Source organism: Anomaloglossus baeobatrachus, chromosome 3, assembly GCF_048569485.1.
Source record: "Anomaloglossus baeobatrachus isolate aAnoBae1 chromosome 3, aAnoBae1.hap1, whole genome shotgun sequence".
NCBI lineage: Eukaryota > Metazoa > Chordata > Amphibia > Anura > Aromobatidae > Anomaloglossus > Anomaloglossus baeobatrachus.
In genome coordinates this window covers 275,821,335-275,837,711 of record NC_134355.1, presented here as the reverse complement: position 1 = coordinate 275,837,711, position 16,377 = coordinate 275,821,335, and the positions used below count along the sequence as shown (strand labels likewise).

At 43.2% G+C, this 16,377-nt stretch overlaps 1 pseudogene; it reads left to right on the top strand.

Moving 5' to 3' along the window:
- The first annotated feature begins 15,090 nt into the window (after positions 1 to 15,090).
- On the top strand, positions 15,091 to 15,204 carry LOC142297913 (U6 spliceosomal RNA; annotated as a pseudogene).
- The last annotated feature ends 1,173 nt before the right edge of the window (positions 15,205 to 16,377 follow it).

Genomic DNA, 16,377 nt, shown 5'->3' with positions numbered 1-16,377 from the left:
TTAGGCATGCCCTTACCTCATGAGCAGGGCATTGCAGCTTTGGTAGCAACCATTACGACATGGACTCTGCTGCTGTGGACCCGGGGAGAGTGAGTGCAGATTCATTGCACCCACACTCCTCACATGACGGGTCCGCACTCCTAGAAAATGGGGGATACGTTCCCTGAGTGTCTCCCCCCCATATTCTAGACGGTCCAGAGTCGTCGTGGGACCCCTTTATTTTTTTTCTTACAATAAATTGGTGAAAGAGGAAATGTTTTGGGGACTGTTTTTTCAAATAAATTTCTTTTGTCGATTTTTTGTTTTTGTTAGTACTGACAGTTTATGATGTTGGGTATCTAATAGACGCCATGACATCACAAACTGCTGGGCTTGATCTCAGGTGACTTTACAGCTAGTATCAACCCGATTTATTACCCCGTTTGCCACTGCACCAGGGCACGGGATGAGCTGGGGTGAAGCGCCAGGATTGGCGCATCTAGTGGATGCGCCACGTCTGGGGTGCCTGCGGCCTGCTATTTTTAGGCTGTGAAGGCCCAATAACTATGGACCTTCCCACCCTGAGAATACCAGACCACAGCTGTCCGCTTTACCTTGGCTGGTGATCCAATTTGGGGGGGACCCTACTTTTATTGTGTAATTATTAATATTTATAAAATAATTATAAAAAAGAGCCTGAGGGGACCTCCACATTGGATCCCCAACCACGGTAAAGCTGCCAGCTGTGGTTTTCAGGCTACAGCCGTCTGCTTTACCCTAGCTGGCTATCAAAAATGGGGGGACCCAACGTCATTTTTTTTTTTTAACTATTTTTTAAATAGAAAAAATGAATGGGCTTCCCTGTATTTTGATTGACAACCAAGGTAACGGCAGGCAGATGGGGGTGGCAACCCATAGCTGTCTGCTTTATCTGCGCTGAGAATCAAAAATACCGCGGAGCGCTACGTCATTTTTTTAAAGATTTATTTTTACAGCACTGTGATGTCCAGCAATCAAAATACAGGGAAGCCCATTTTATTTTTAGTTATTTAAATAAATAATTAAAAAAAATATATATGGGCTCCCGCTGCATTTTTTGTATTGCTAGCTAAGGGTAATCCAAGCAGCTACTGGCTGCTAACCCCCACTGCTTGGTGTTACCTTCACTGGCAATGGAAAATCCAGGGAAGCATTTTTTATTTTTTTTGCCAAAAAACTACAAAAAAAGGACGTGAGCTTCGCCATATTTTTGTATGCTAGCCAGGTATAGCAGGCAGGTGCTGGAAGAGTTGGATACAGCGCCAGAAGATGGCGCTTCTATGAAAATGCCATTTTCTGAGGTGGCTGCAGACTGCAATTCGCAGCAGTGGGGCCCAGAAAGCTCAGGCCAACCGGTGGTGCGGATTCCAATCCCCAGCTGCCTAGTTGTACCTGACTGGACACAAAAATGGGGCAAAGCCTACGTCATTTGTTTTCTAATTATTTCATGAAATTCATGAAATAATAAAAAAAGGGCTTCCCTTTATTTTTGGTTCCCAGACGGGTACAAATAGGCAACTGGGGGTTGGGGGCAGCCGTACCTGCCTGCTGTACCTGGCTAGCATACAAAAATATGGCAAAGCCCACATAAGTTTTTCAGGGGGTAAAAAAATTCTGCATACAGTCCTGGATGGAGTATGCTGAGCCTTGTAGTTCTGCAGCTGCTGTCTGTCTGTATGGAGAAGAGCAGACAGCAGCTGCAGAACTACAAGGCTCAGCATACTCCATCCAGGACTGTATGCAGAAGTTTTTTGCCCACCAAAAAAATGACGTGGGCTTCGCCATATTTTTGTATGCTAGCCAGGTACAGCTGGCAGCCACGGGCTGCCTCCAACCCCCAGTTGCCTATTTGTACCCGGCTGGGAACCAAAAATATAGGGAAGCCCGTTTTTTTTAATTATTTCACTTATTTCATGAAATAATTAAAAAACAAATGACGTGGGCTTCGCCCTATTTTTGTGTCCAGCCGGGTACAACTAGGCAGCTGGGGATTGGAATCCGCAGCACAGGTTAGCCCGAGGTTTGTGGGCGCCTCTGCTGCGGATTTCAGTCCGCAGCCGTCCCAGAAAATGGCGCTCTCATAGAAGCGCCATCATCTGGCGCTGTATCCAACTCTTCCAACAGCCCTGGAGCCGGGTGGCTTGTTGGGTAATCATGAGTTAATACTGGCTTTGTTTTACTAGCCAGTATTAAGCCAGAGATTCTTAATGTCAGGCACGTTTGACCCGGCCATTAAGAATCTCCAATAAAGGGTTAAAAAAAAGACACCACACAGAGGAAAAATACTTTAATAGAAATAAATACACAGACACATTAGAGACTCCATCTTTATTACCCCCTGTCAGCCCTCCACGACCCTGCTCTTCTGTCTTCTTTCTTTCTAGTGTAGTAGTAGTGACGATTGTAGTGAGGAAGGATGAGATTCACCAGCTCATCACTTGGGGCTGGGGAACCTCCATCCTCACTACAATGCTCACTACAATCGTGCAGCAGCGTGCAGCCTTCACTCCGTGAGTGATCACTGCTGGCTGCTAGCGGTAACGCTGACAGACGCGTTACCATAGCAACGGTGCTCTCGGAGCCGCGGTTAGCGGTGACGTCACCGCTAACTGCGTTGCTATGGCAACGGTGATCTCCGTTAATGACCGGCTGTGTCAGCCGGTCCCTAACAGAACGGGGAGTCGACCGTGTGCTAGAGCATGTCGCCGGTACACGGCGATACACATATGTGCACCGTGTACCGGAGAGATGCACTCGCAGGTCCTACATGACGTGTCATAGTCATGTGACCAGTCTGTAGCCAATGAGATAATAGCCACATGACTGGTCACATGGCTATTTTGACGTCACGATAGGTCCTGCATCTCTGCTGGCAGTGCAGGTCACCGGGAGGATTCAGCGATCATCGGATGGAATAGCGGCAGGAGACAGAGTGCAGAAGGGATCGCGAGGACCAGTAAGTGTTATGGCAATGTTTATTAACTGTTTGTGTACATTTATAATGCATTTTTATGTGTTTGTGATTGCCTCCCATTATAGCCTATACGTTCGAGTTCGGTTCGTCGAACGTTCGACGAACTGAACTCGAACGAGACCTCCGTTCGGCGAACCACCTCGAGCCGAACCGCGACCGGTTCGCTCATCTCTACTCTTAACCTCTTGGTGTTTCTGGAAACATAAACGGCTAAAAGTCGCTTAACCCCTTAATCCCCGGGCAATTTTCCGTTTTCCTGGGGGTTTTTTTGCTCCCCTTTTTCCGAGAGCCATATTTTTTTTATTTTCTCATCAATCTTGCCATATGAGGGCTTTTTTTTTGCAGCACGAGTTGTACTTTTATATGAATCCCTAAGTTTTACCATATAGCGTACTGGAAAATGGCAAAAAAAAAATTCCCTTTCATCTAAGGGGTTACAAAAATCTGAAGTTTGTCCTAAAATAGTGGCACACGTTTTGCGCCATGTACCACAAACCATAGCATTCTCATTTTTTTGGGATATGGGGCTCAGTGATCGCTTATTTTTTGCGTCTCGGGCTGACATTTTAAATGGTACAATTTTTGCTTAAGTTGGGCGTTTGCAATATTTTTGCGCTACGCCGTTTACCGATCAGATTAATTGATTTTATCTTTTGACAGATTGGGCATTTCTGAACTGTGAAATGTTTGTATATTTTTATTTTTTTTTAACCCTTTATTTTCAATAGGGCGAATGGGAATTGATTTGAACTTTTAGATTTTTTATTTTTTTAAATTTTTTTAAACTGTTTTTACTTTCTTCTTTTACTAGTCCCCCTAGGGAACTATAAGGATCAGCAGTCTGATTGCTCATTCATTTCTACTGATCAGAGCAGCACCGCTCAGATCAGCAGAAATTCTTGACTTCTGTTGCAGCTAGCGCTCTGCTGGCTGTAACAGGAAGTGAATCATGATAGTGACAGGAGTCATCACATGACCCTGTGCTACCATGGCAACCGTCGGCTGTCTATGATCACATCACAGGGCTTCTGATGGTGGTGGGTAAGTGCACGTTATCCGCTGCAACTATTTAAATCATGCTGTCACATTTTGACAGCGCGATTTAAGGGATTAACAGGTGCGGGTGGTTCGCGGATCCACCTGTGCCTGTGAGGCACACATGTCTGCTGTACAAATCAGCAGACATGTGAAGGGATCACCACCAGCTCGGCGCACCAGCCAGTGGTCATCACCCCTGCATAATTTAGGATGTACCATTACGGCCTCAGTCTTGAAGGGGTTAAAACCTTCAACATATGAATGGCACATTGTTTTGAACTGGAAATGTGAATACTAATTATTTTGTGAATCTAGTTAGTTGCTTTTGCAAGTGCTTTTCAAAGCAGAATCTGCTTGAAAAAAATGTTGTGAGCATATACCCCAAGGCAAATTTATAAATGAGTGTTTTTGCTGAATTTTGTGGATAGAAGCTGGCTATGTGCCCTATGTCCACTTTTTGGAGCATAAATTGAACAGAAAGTGAGAGAACACTCCAAATTCTCCTCAACAACTCAAAACACTTTAAAAAAAAATGGAGATTCTGCTCAGTTTCTTTTCCACAAACTCCTGAAAATGCTCAGTGTGAGCATACCAATGAAGAGTTTATTATTTGAAGCTATCCAGAAAAATTATTTGTCCAAAATGTTTTCAAAGATTTTGGGGCACTGGGACACACACCATGAGAATAATTCACTACTTTATGTAAGTATTCAGTATTTATCTACTCTCTATGACCAATAGCATTTGGAATGTGCTTTCCCCGTGACTAGGAATCCCTAAGAAGCTCCATAATGGCACAGTATCTTTTGATTTGCTGCACATTTACTAGACACTTTATCTGACTTTTGTATATTTTTGCTCAGTGGATTAATTGTGTGTCCATATTAGTTATATTGTACTTGCACTTTATCTATTTTTGTATGCAATTATGTTCCTGGTAATTTTGGTCCTCCATTCTAGTCATATTGTATTTACAATGTATCTTAATACTAAGGTTCTTTACTTAACTTATCGCTATGTGAGTTTTTAATCTCCTTATTTTGAATACCATGTTTTGTATATGAATAATTTAGTTTCTGTACAATAAAATTAATTTGTTATTGGTGAGATATGTAGTATTGCCTCCTCCTTTTAATTATTTGCCTTGGTGTATTTGTGGCACATCTCAAGTGACTTTTTAGGCTATGTTCACACAGGGCACTTTGCTACATTTTTGCAGGGGTTTTTTTTGCATTTTTTCATTTGTCTTATGCAAATTCATGCTAAGAAAATGCTGCTGTTACAGCACCCTCAAAGTGTATGAGATTCCAGAAATCTCATGCACACACTCACAAACACTTGCTTTTGTTTTCCTGAATTAAATGGTAACCCGTTTTATTTTTGCTGTGTTCTTCAAAGAGAACTGGCACCCGCAGTGAATTGTGGTCACATCGTGAGGTCAGAGCAAGTGGGTCACAGAGTAGCATGTGAACTGCAATTCAGTGCCACCGACTCTAGTGATACTGTTGAGGAGAGCCATAAGATGAAATACTTAATTAACCTCTTGACAAGGCATTGGGGGAAATATGTCGATTTGCCTTACATAATTCAGGTTTCAGATCATATAAATGACACAGATATAAAGATGGCCGCTATTTCCTGTTATCCACACCTTGCCTGGAATGCAAGGAATGTCCAGATGAAAGAAGACCTCCATATAAGGGAAGACTGGTCAAGCTGGAAATCACAGACCAAACCATCAGCATGGATGCACCAGATGACGTCCCTGCCATCGTCATGGTTTCATCCACTGGAGTCAGACCTGCCCATCAACAGCAACACGGATCTCCCCATTGGCTAGCCAATGAACTGTCCCACTAAATGTGCATATCTGAACTTGTGTACGCCCCTAGCCTATATCAAGAGGACGCATGCTTTTCTCTGTCTGTTGTTTGGTGCCATTTTCTACTGTGACCAAGAAGAGATTACACATCCGACTGTGTCTGGTGTGGATTCTTTTATGCATGCACTTGGCCCATATCAATTCGGCCAGGCAGTAGGCAACTAGTGATCTCTGGTTATGAGTTCACCTTAACATTATTGGCGCCCAACGTGGGGCCAGTATAGGAAAAACTCTACAATCTTGAGGACCGGCGATTGGAATGGCAGGACGTGCTGGATACCCTGATCCAAGAGTCTGATCAGCTCTTTATACCAGAACATGGTAAGTCTGCTGATTTTTATAATCTGAAGTCTTACTCGTGTGTCTCAGGGTATGTGGCACCGATTGCCTGACCGTGTCCGGTTTTTGCGATCTCTGTGACGGCAGAAGAGTTTCTCCGCTGCTGGCCATATTAATCTCGGAAGAACCGTCACATATTCAGTTGCCTGCTGCCTGTTGTGTGTATTTGTGAAGAGAGCATGTGGGTTTATGAGTTCTGTTAGTTGTTGCCTGTGATATGGTTTGTGGTTCTAGTGGAGACTTAAGTAGTTAATACGGTTTGGTACAAGACCTAGAGATATAGCGCAGGTTTTAATTGGTCAGGTTAGGCACGTGTTTTTCACGGGCTCTCAAATTTGTTGATATAGTAAAGGATTTTGTCTGTGGTATAGTATACGGTTGTCGCCTGTGGTACAGTTTATGGCTCTGTGAGGAAATACGTGGGACTGCTGGTACGTGGTAATCTTGGGGCCTAGCGCAGTGTAGTGTGGAATGGCTGGTACGGATACCATTGGGGCATAGCGTTTAAGTTGCGCATTGTGGCTGGTACGTGGTAGTCTTGGGGCCTAACGCTGGACGTGAAATGGCTGGTACGGATACCATTGGGGCTTAGCGCAAGCTTGGGTGATATAATTGGTATGAGGTGTCTTGGGGTCTAGAAAAAGCGCTGGACGTGAATCGGCTGGTACGGGCACCTTGTAGCCAGGGGTGACACCATTGGTGTCTTTATGAATTATGGACCATGTAGAAACTGGGCAGGGACACCGTGACGAGGCGCCTGCTGCAGACTTAACAAAAACTTTACTTAGTGTTCAAGTTGTGTGTCAGTTGTGAATCATCTCCCCATCTTTGTTTGTCTGTTGTTTTTATCTTGGTCTGCATAGAGAAAGATTGTTTGGTGTTGTTTATCTTGAGAGAAAGATGGAGAAATTGGTGAAGTTGCGTCTAGTTGTGCTGGAAAAATCCGGATGAGAGTGGATTTTGTTGGGATGTGGGGACTCTAGGCTGCAATCCTGTGATAAACCATGTGCTATTTTTGGTTGCAGCCATTTTAGGTCAGATTTTAAAATGGTGGATGAAGCACATGGTGGCCGAGGCATGCATGGTTTAAAATGGTGGACGAAGCACATGGCTGAGGCATGCATGGTTTAAAATGGTGGACGAAGCACATGGCTACAGCATGTTTGAGACAAAGAAAGGAAGTTAGTGGGGGGGAGGTGTGAGAGAAGCCATGTGCTATTCTGGCAGTGGCCATTTTGTTAGTAAATCTGTGTAAAGTTGACAAAACTGCTCCCACCAAATAACATATGAAGTGTTAGTAAATGTTTATAGCACTAAAAGATGGAACATTGAATGACTGGGTAGTTGTGGAAAACACTAAATATAAATCCAGTGTGCAGGTTGGATTGAGTCAGGACAGTCAAAAGGAGGAATATCTTAATTAGTAAGCAATAAAATAAGAAAAAAAACCTTAAAATAACGTACCTTTGCGGCAGATATCATGATAAATAAATATTCCAATTATGAATGTGGCAAATAAATCCTGAGAGCTGCATGTTTTAGGTAAAAAAAAAAAAAAAAAATCCAACAGAAGGATGGAAATTGATTTCACTTGTGTCCAGGGAAAATGAACAGTGTGTTTTTGGCTTTTGGGGGAGGAACAACTTGTTTGTGTGTTTGTGGCTACAGGGGGTGGATGAAAATACAGGTTCTTCCACTAGACATCAAGTTACAAGGGGGGTTAGTTCTATCTAAGTTTACACCTTAAAAGAGCAGCCCAAGAAGAAAAAAAAAAAAAAAAAAAAAAAAAAGGAGCTTTTTGCATTTAATTCATTGCAAATTATACTGGAAAAAGGTATAATTTATTTTACTAATTTTATCCTAAAGGAATAAAACTTAATTGTGTAAATGTTTAGATTTATTGGTAGATACAAGAGCATAGGAAGCTGTTTAATCAGATGGATTTCTATGGTAAATCAGCATTTTATAAAAAGTATTAGTATTTATGGACAGAATTATCACAGAGATGCTGAAAATTTACTGATGATGTCCTCAGTTTTGCAAATATGAACGCCTCTATATCCAGAGGTTGTGTTACGTTATTAATATTATGGTTATTAATAATAATCATAATAATAATCATTTATTAATAATTACAATAATTTGATTTAAGAAATGTGGATTATTTATGGAATTCTGTGTTTTATATTTAATGTATTGAATAATCTGCTTTCTTTTTATAGAAAGAATGATTGCAGTGCAGATTTCTGTGGTTCAAGCAAAGGTTATAAAAGCCATTGAAAGGGTTTTCCATTATTAAGTTACAGATAAAAACAATATTTCTGCTGTTCCCGATTAGGTACAATCTATACAATGTGACTCTCATGCCTAAATGTAGAGCTCCGGGGCCACACACTTTTTGAATCTAATTATGTTTTGGATAATAGATTCAAAAAGGGGGGAAAGATGATGTGGAAAGTCACACATATTATTTAAGGTTTTAATTTGTTCATCGATTTGAGTTTTTCTATTAAGTTGTCTTTATATTTTTATCTGTAAGGAGGATACAGCAGACAGACATATATCTCATGATTGCTCTGATGTAACAAGAATCGTCAGGTTTTGAACATGTCTCAGATGAGGCCATTGCTAATGCAGATTTTGAGTTTTTCCGTAGATGGATCCAGATACCAAGATGCTGGTTGATTCTGCACTGGATATGCTGAGGTTACGCAACATGAGGTATTAAAAATCAAACCACTCCTCTCTCATCAAAATAGGAGAATGAGATGAAGATTTGCGATCACTGTGGTTCGTAGAGCGGAGGGGGGTAAGATAGGAAAATGTGGAGTGTGACGTCATAAATCTATAAAGACCGTAGAGAGTGTATATGAGCCCAGGTGGAGGCGCTCTCCTGTTATCAAAAGAGCCGGTGACTGATGGAGCAGGCAACAAAGAAGCAGTGAATGGGCCTAGAGTTGAGAGTCCTTATACAAAGCAGACCAGTACCTCGGTGGCTCCTGTCACGTCCTCCGTGACATTGGTCACTCCTTGTGTTCTTAAATCCTTACAGGAACAAGCGATTCAGCAAGGAACGGAGTGTGAGACACAGGGAGCCAGTGACTGAGGAAGGTCTGTGGATAAAGGGCGGTAAGCTTTCTCTGCCATGAGCGCTCTACTCAATAATGGCCCAGGTAACCCATGTGACAAAGGTGTTGGGATGGACAAGATCTGGGCGGCACCACTGCTCAGTACCCAGGTGGCCAGACACATCCAGTCTTGTAAGACGTGTGCCTATTAAGGTAGAAAAAACTGTAAAGACCTCGTAGCAACGCCCCCCTCATCCGCTCTACTGCTCCGGTGATTGCAGATTAGTCATATATAAACCTACTCATGGTAGATGTATGAGTTTTGTGCGTGTTGAGTGAATTTCTTTTCAGGTCTGCTCTGAAACATATCCAGTGTGGAAAACATTACTGCTGAAAAACTCATGGTGCTGGTGCTATGTAAAGATGGAGTTCCTAAAAAGCGGTAAAAGTACATATTCTATAGCAGAGGTCACTATAGAGGTCAGTACCTGGGGATGCCCCTGATGAACCCGTCTGCCGTTGTGAAGAGGGGAGAAACGCGTTGCGCTTCTTTCATGCTAAGTGTCTGACAAATATGTGTTTATTTTATTAGCCTGAGTGTGAATTGTACAGGGAGAGTCTGTGATTGGACGAGATCTCCTCATGACTCTACCTGGCCTTATTATTATTATATTGATACAGTGGGTACATGTTATACATGTGAGATATTTAATTTCTTTTAGGGTTTGGTCCTTGAATTTGCTGTATCATATTGATTTAAGCTACAAACAGCTATGTAAATACAGAGTGTGAATATTTAATCTTTGGGAATGAATTGGATATATATAACTGCATATTGACGCCTCTTTATCCCCTGTATCTCATGGTTTCTATATTCCCTCACTGACAATAGCAGCACGTATTAGCTTAGCATGTAGGGATAGGGAGGGCGAGCCGTCGGTGAGCGGGGGCGCCAATTCGCCTTATAGGGTGCCGACCTCCGCTGCGAGGTAGGGAGAGTTTTAGGGCTATTGCCCCAATCCCTGCCCCCTCCTTTATTGGAATATTTAATTGTGTCTATAGTCACATGAGTGTATGTTTGGAATTTTAATGATTATAACATAAACATGTAACGATCCACAAGATAATGGTGAACGCTGCAAATCATGTAACAAATGTTCGTTTTCCTTAATAATTCGATCTTTATATAAGGTATTTTTGGTTTAGTACCTAGAACGTGATTATATTTCTCACACATACTGCAGATACAGTGTGATATCCTGACCAGTGATGTATGAGCCGTATACAACTGCCTGTATAGTGTGTTACACATGTGTATCCTCCAATTCCAGATCCTAAATCAGTGTCAGGAGCACGTGGTCTCCAGCCAGGAGACCGGGTGATCCTAAAAAGACAAGTCAGAATGATCCCTGAGTCAGAATCAGGTGGACCGATCCAGCTTATCCCAACCACAGCGACTTCCATGAAGCTTGAGGGAAAGCCCATCTGCAGACAACAACCACTGTAAAGAGTCCATCGTACCAGCAGAATGAGGGTCACAACACACATAGTGCTGGATTATCTCATATAGAACTTTATGGAGAATTTCTAGATTGGGGATGATACATGGGAAATAACCATAAGGGAACAATGGGTATAGGAATATTACACAAATAAGGGCTCATGGTGGGAAAGACATTATCTGACCTGAACCAATCAATTATTTTAAGGGTTTAAGTGACTTAAGGATAACATACACTTATAGGTAACTGGTATTGTTTTATTTGTTGGTATTTGAAGCCGTAAAAGTGCTACTCTGTGTTACTGAAGGTAATCTGATCCATGCGTACGGGAAATCTTGTTAAAAGCCTCCTGGTGGTAGATTATAGACCCGAGACAAGAAGAGATCCATTAGTGTTGTGATACAATTAGGTGTATTAAGGTAGAAAAGTCTCGAAGACGCGGACAGCACTTGGATATTGACTGAGAATCAGTCTTTCAGAAACAGTAACGCTAAAAGCTGCAGCATAACAGTAAGAAGCTTATTCTTACAATTGCCTTACTCTTTCTAATCGATTAATCTCGAAATCTGAGTGAGCTCGTCAGCATTATATAGTTTGTTCTAGTTACCTATACCTCTGTGAACTGTGTGTGCGGGATGTGATCAACTCTCTGATCAGCAGTCTGTACCAGCGGGGGCAAAAGCTTAGTATTGCTTGTATAGCGGATAGCAAAACGAAAAAAGGTTGCAGTTAAAGCATTAGAGCTGATGTGTTAGAGGACCACGGTAGGGTCAGAAGGTTAATAAAGTATTTAGGGGGGACTGTTGAGGAGAGCCATAAGATGAAATACTTAATTAACCTCTTGACAAGGCATTGGGGGAAATATGTCGATTTGCCTTACATAATTCAGGTTTCAGATCATATAAATGACACAGATATAAAGATGGCCGCTATTTCCTGTTATCCACACCTTGCCTGGAATGCAAGGAATGTCCAGATGAAAGAAGACCTCCATATAAGGGAAGACTGGTCAAGCTGGAAATCACAGACCAAACCATCAGCATGGATGCACCAGATGACGTCCCTGCCATCGTCATGGTTTCATCCACTGGAGTCAGACCTGCCCATCAACAGCAACACGGATCTCCCCATTGGCTAGCCAATGAACTGTCCCACTAAATGTGCATATCTGAACTTGTGTACGCCCCTAGCCTATATCAAGAGGACGCATGCTTTTCTCTGTCTGTTGTTTGGTGCCATTTTCTACTGTGACCAAGAAGAGATTACACATCCGACTGTGTCTGGTGTGGATTCTTTTATGCATGCACTTGGCCCATATCAATTCGGCCAGGCAGTAGGCAACTAGTGATCTCTGGTTATGAGTTCACCTTAACAATACTATATCTGAGAACCGTGACTGCTTACCCAGCCTATGAAGTTCATTCTATGAATGCTCTTTGTAGCCTGGAATAGTGAGTCTGGCAACATCGTAGGACCTCCATATGGATTCTGGCAGACCTGATATGTATTAGGATAGGGAATAAATAGGTGAATAATGGTGTCTCTTTGTCTTCATTTTTGTAACTAATTCTCTCTTTTTATGTCTTTCAGGGTCACTTTTGTGGAACATCATGGGACCCACTTGTGGATTACGATAGAACTTAAAGGCTTTTTATTTTCTATAATAAATTGGTGAATGAGGGCTGTTTTCTGGGGTGTTATTATAAATATAACAACTTTTTTTGTGTTTTTTTATATTAACATCTACTGGATTAGTAATGAGGGTGACTGATAGATGTCCACCCATTACCAATACCAGGGCTTGATGCCAGCTGGCAATACACAGCTGGCATCAACTCATATATTACCCCATTTGTCATCCCTCTTATTCAACAGGATAAGCAAAGTGCCAGGTTTGGATGCACCACCTTGGGGGCAGCTGCGGCCTGCAATATTTAGGCTGAAGAGGGAATAATTATGGTCCTTCCTACCCTAAGAATAACAGACCCCAGATGTTGGCTTCACCTTAGCTAGTGGTCCTATTTTGGGGGGAACCTCAAGTTTTTTTTATTATTTATTTAATTTTAAATAAATAATAAAAAAAACAGTATAGGGTGACCTCTGATATGTATTAGGATAGGGAATAAATTGGAGAATAATGGTGTCTCTTTGTCTTCATTTTTTTTAACTAATTCTCTCTTTTTATGTCTTTCAGGGTCACTTTTGTGGAACATCATGGGACCCACTTGTGGATTACGATAGAACTTAAAGACATTTTATTTTCTATAATAAATTGGTGAATGAGGGCTGTTGTCTGGGGTGTTATTATAAATACAAAAACTTTTTTTGTGTTTTTTTATATTAACATCTACTGGATTAGTAATGAGGGTGACTGATAGATGTCCACCCATTACCAATACCAGGGCTGGCAATACACAGCTGGCATCAACTCATATATTACCCCATTTGTCATCCCTCTTATTCAACAGGATAAGCAAAATGCCAGGTTTGGATGCACCACCTTGGGGGCAGCTGCGGCCTTCAATATTTTGGCTGAAGAGGGAATAACTATGGTCCTTCCTACTTCCTACCCTAAGAATAACAGACCCCAGCTGTTGGCTTCACCTTAGCTAGTGGTCCTATTTTGGGGGGGACCTCAAGTTTTTTTTTTATTATTTATTTAATTTTAAATAAATAATAAAAAAACAGTGTAGGGTGACCTCTGCTTTACCTTAGCTAGCTACCAAAATAGAGGGGACCCATATCAGTTTTTACATTTTTTAGGTTGTTGCTAAATCCAAGGCTAAACACCCTTAAGTGCCATATGAAAGGCATTAAAGGGTGCCAGCTTAGAATATGCAGTAGGTAGGACATTATATAGGTGTTTGACCTCTATAGCATTATCTATCCATCTACAATTTAAACCAGAAGTTTACATACACTATCTAAAAAGACACATATGCATGTTTTCTCACTATCTGACATGAGATCAGAATAAACCTTTCCCGTTTTAGGTCAATTTAGGATTACCACAATTATTTATATCTGCCACATGCCAGAATAATGAGAGAGAAAATGCTTTAAGTCATTTTTAGTACCTTCTGCAAAGTCAAATGTGTACATACATTTCATTAATATGAAATCTATGCCCTTAAACTTTATGACTTGTATCAAATGTTTTGGATATCCTTCTACAAGCTTCTCGTAATAGTTGGTAGGAATTTGGGCCCATTCCTCCTGACAGAATTAGTGTAACTGAGCCATGTTTGTAGGTCGCCTTGGTTACACTTGCCTTTTCTCTGACGCCTCATTGGGGGACACAGGACCACGGGTGTTATGCTGCTTATACATAGGAGGACACTAAGTAGATGCAAAGATGTTAGCTCCTCCCCTGGCAGTATACATCCCCTGGCTCAGCCAGGCTACTTCAGTTTTAGCTTAGTGTCTACAGGAGGCACATCTCTGCAGACTACTGCAGCAAGAATTTTTTGTTTTTAGAGGGCAATGGTTCCTTCGGGGACCAATTTCCCAAAACCATCAACAGGCGGGAACGCGGAGTATCACTTCCCCGTACCCCCTCCTGCGACGCTGGATCCTGGGCTGTTACTCACTGGATGACAGGTCTCATGGCACTGATTTTCCAGAGCCCAGAGCAGATGAAAACTTTCTCAGCCCCTCTTGCAGACTCTGAGTTGATAAAAGTTCTGCACTAAGTGTGACCAGACTGCCATCTCCACAGGAGCAGAGGTGAGATCATTCTGATTTTTCCAGAGCACAGAGCAGATGAAAACTTCCTCACTCCCTCTGGCAGGGTCTGAGTTGATACCAGTTCTGCACCAAGTGTGACCAGACTGCCATCTCCACCGGAGCTAAGTTGAGATCATTCCGATTTTTCCAGAGCACAGAGCAGATGAAAACTTCCTCACTCCCTCTGGCGGGGTCTGAGTTGATATAAGTTCTGCCAGCAGGCGTCAGAATCTGTACACTGGCTCCCTGACAGGAAATTGGAGCAAAGGTCACACTGACTGGATGCACATGGGCTGTGATTGCAGACTCCTACATAGCTTCCACTTGTGGCGGGGGGAGGGGAGAGCTCCCTTGGCTCAGTGCAGCCGCAGCTGTGGTACACTTATAGAGGTTTTTCTGTCCACCATTGTTGTGCAGGGCTGGAGGAGGGAAGGGGAGTCCCTTCCCACCATTTTTTGTTTATTATATTTTCTCATGCCTTCTTGTCAGAGCTAAGCCCCGTCCCCTCCAACACTCGATAAGCCACGCACCCCCTCACACAGGGTGCTAGATTCAGCAGCACATATGCTCAAATGCAGAGCTACACAGAAGATTAGCATGACCCCTGCACAGCAGGCCAAGGATGACATGGAAATTCGTGAAACATTCAACATCCTCCTTCCCACAGGAACTGTGACACAGGAGGAGGGGGGGGAAGGGCTATCAGTGTTCTTGGTGAGTTATAGCCTCACTTGCATATTAGCTGTGCAGAGCATTGCTCCCTCATCACAATCAGTTTGTGGCTCATCAGCCAGGGGCTGCAGTCACATGTTTTTATGCCCTGCACAACTACAGCAACAACTATAAGACGCTGAGCTACTAGGGGATGATAGCACCTCTTCCTTCTGTGAGTCTTGTGCCCCTGTAGCTTATCCCCCCCCGCCACAACCGCAGCAACCGCTGCCAGCCCAGAGCCTATGGCTCCCAGTCCCATGGAATGGGCACAGTTCCCAGAACCTGGTGCTGGCTATGCAACATCGTCCTCACACCCCTCGGGGTCCATGGACAGAACGCAGCCTGATGACACCTCTATAGAGGGTCCTTCTGATAAGAATCAGCCCTCTGCTTCACCGGTTGCAGATCAGAAAAAGGGCATGACCCCCATGGTTCTCCCTCTGGGGTACACAGATGGGGTTCTCCCACATGTTCCGCGGTCTCTGAGGAGCCAGAGGAAAGGAAATGATGTTTGTACCGGGATGATTCCTTGGTTTCAACCTCCCCGAACGATCAAGCTGCGATGGACTTATTGCAGCAATCAACCAAAACTCTGCATGTGGAAGATCTCCCATCCACTACTACTGACCCTGCGGTCTCCTTTTAAAAGGGTGAAGAAACCTCAAAAAAAAAGGGATTTTAACGCCGCCTCGGTATCCGTAAACTCATGGAGTCCCGGTACCCCTTTGGCTTAGCTGTCTCTAAGGGCTGGGCTGATCCGGCCTCGGTGGACCATCACCCAGTTTCTGCCTGCCTGAAGGACCACTCCTGTCTTTTACTTGATGGATCCTCCTTCAAGGACCTGACAGACAGACAAGTGGAGCAGCTCGATCGCTCTGCCTCGAGGCCGCGGGTCCCTCTCCCCTTCCATGTGGGTCGCACAGGCACCAGGACTACCAGTTTCCCTCAGACCCTCACAGATGTAACAGTTCACATTGCTGCGGCGGCAGAGTACCTCATGCAGGCCTCCCTCGGCGCTGCTACCTGCACAGTTATTGCCGCCTCAAATACCATAGCCATCCGTAAGGCCCTCTGGTTCCGATAATGGAGAGCGGACTCGGTCTCTAAGAAGCCTCT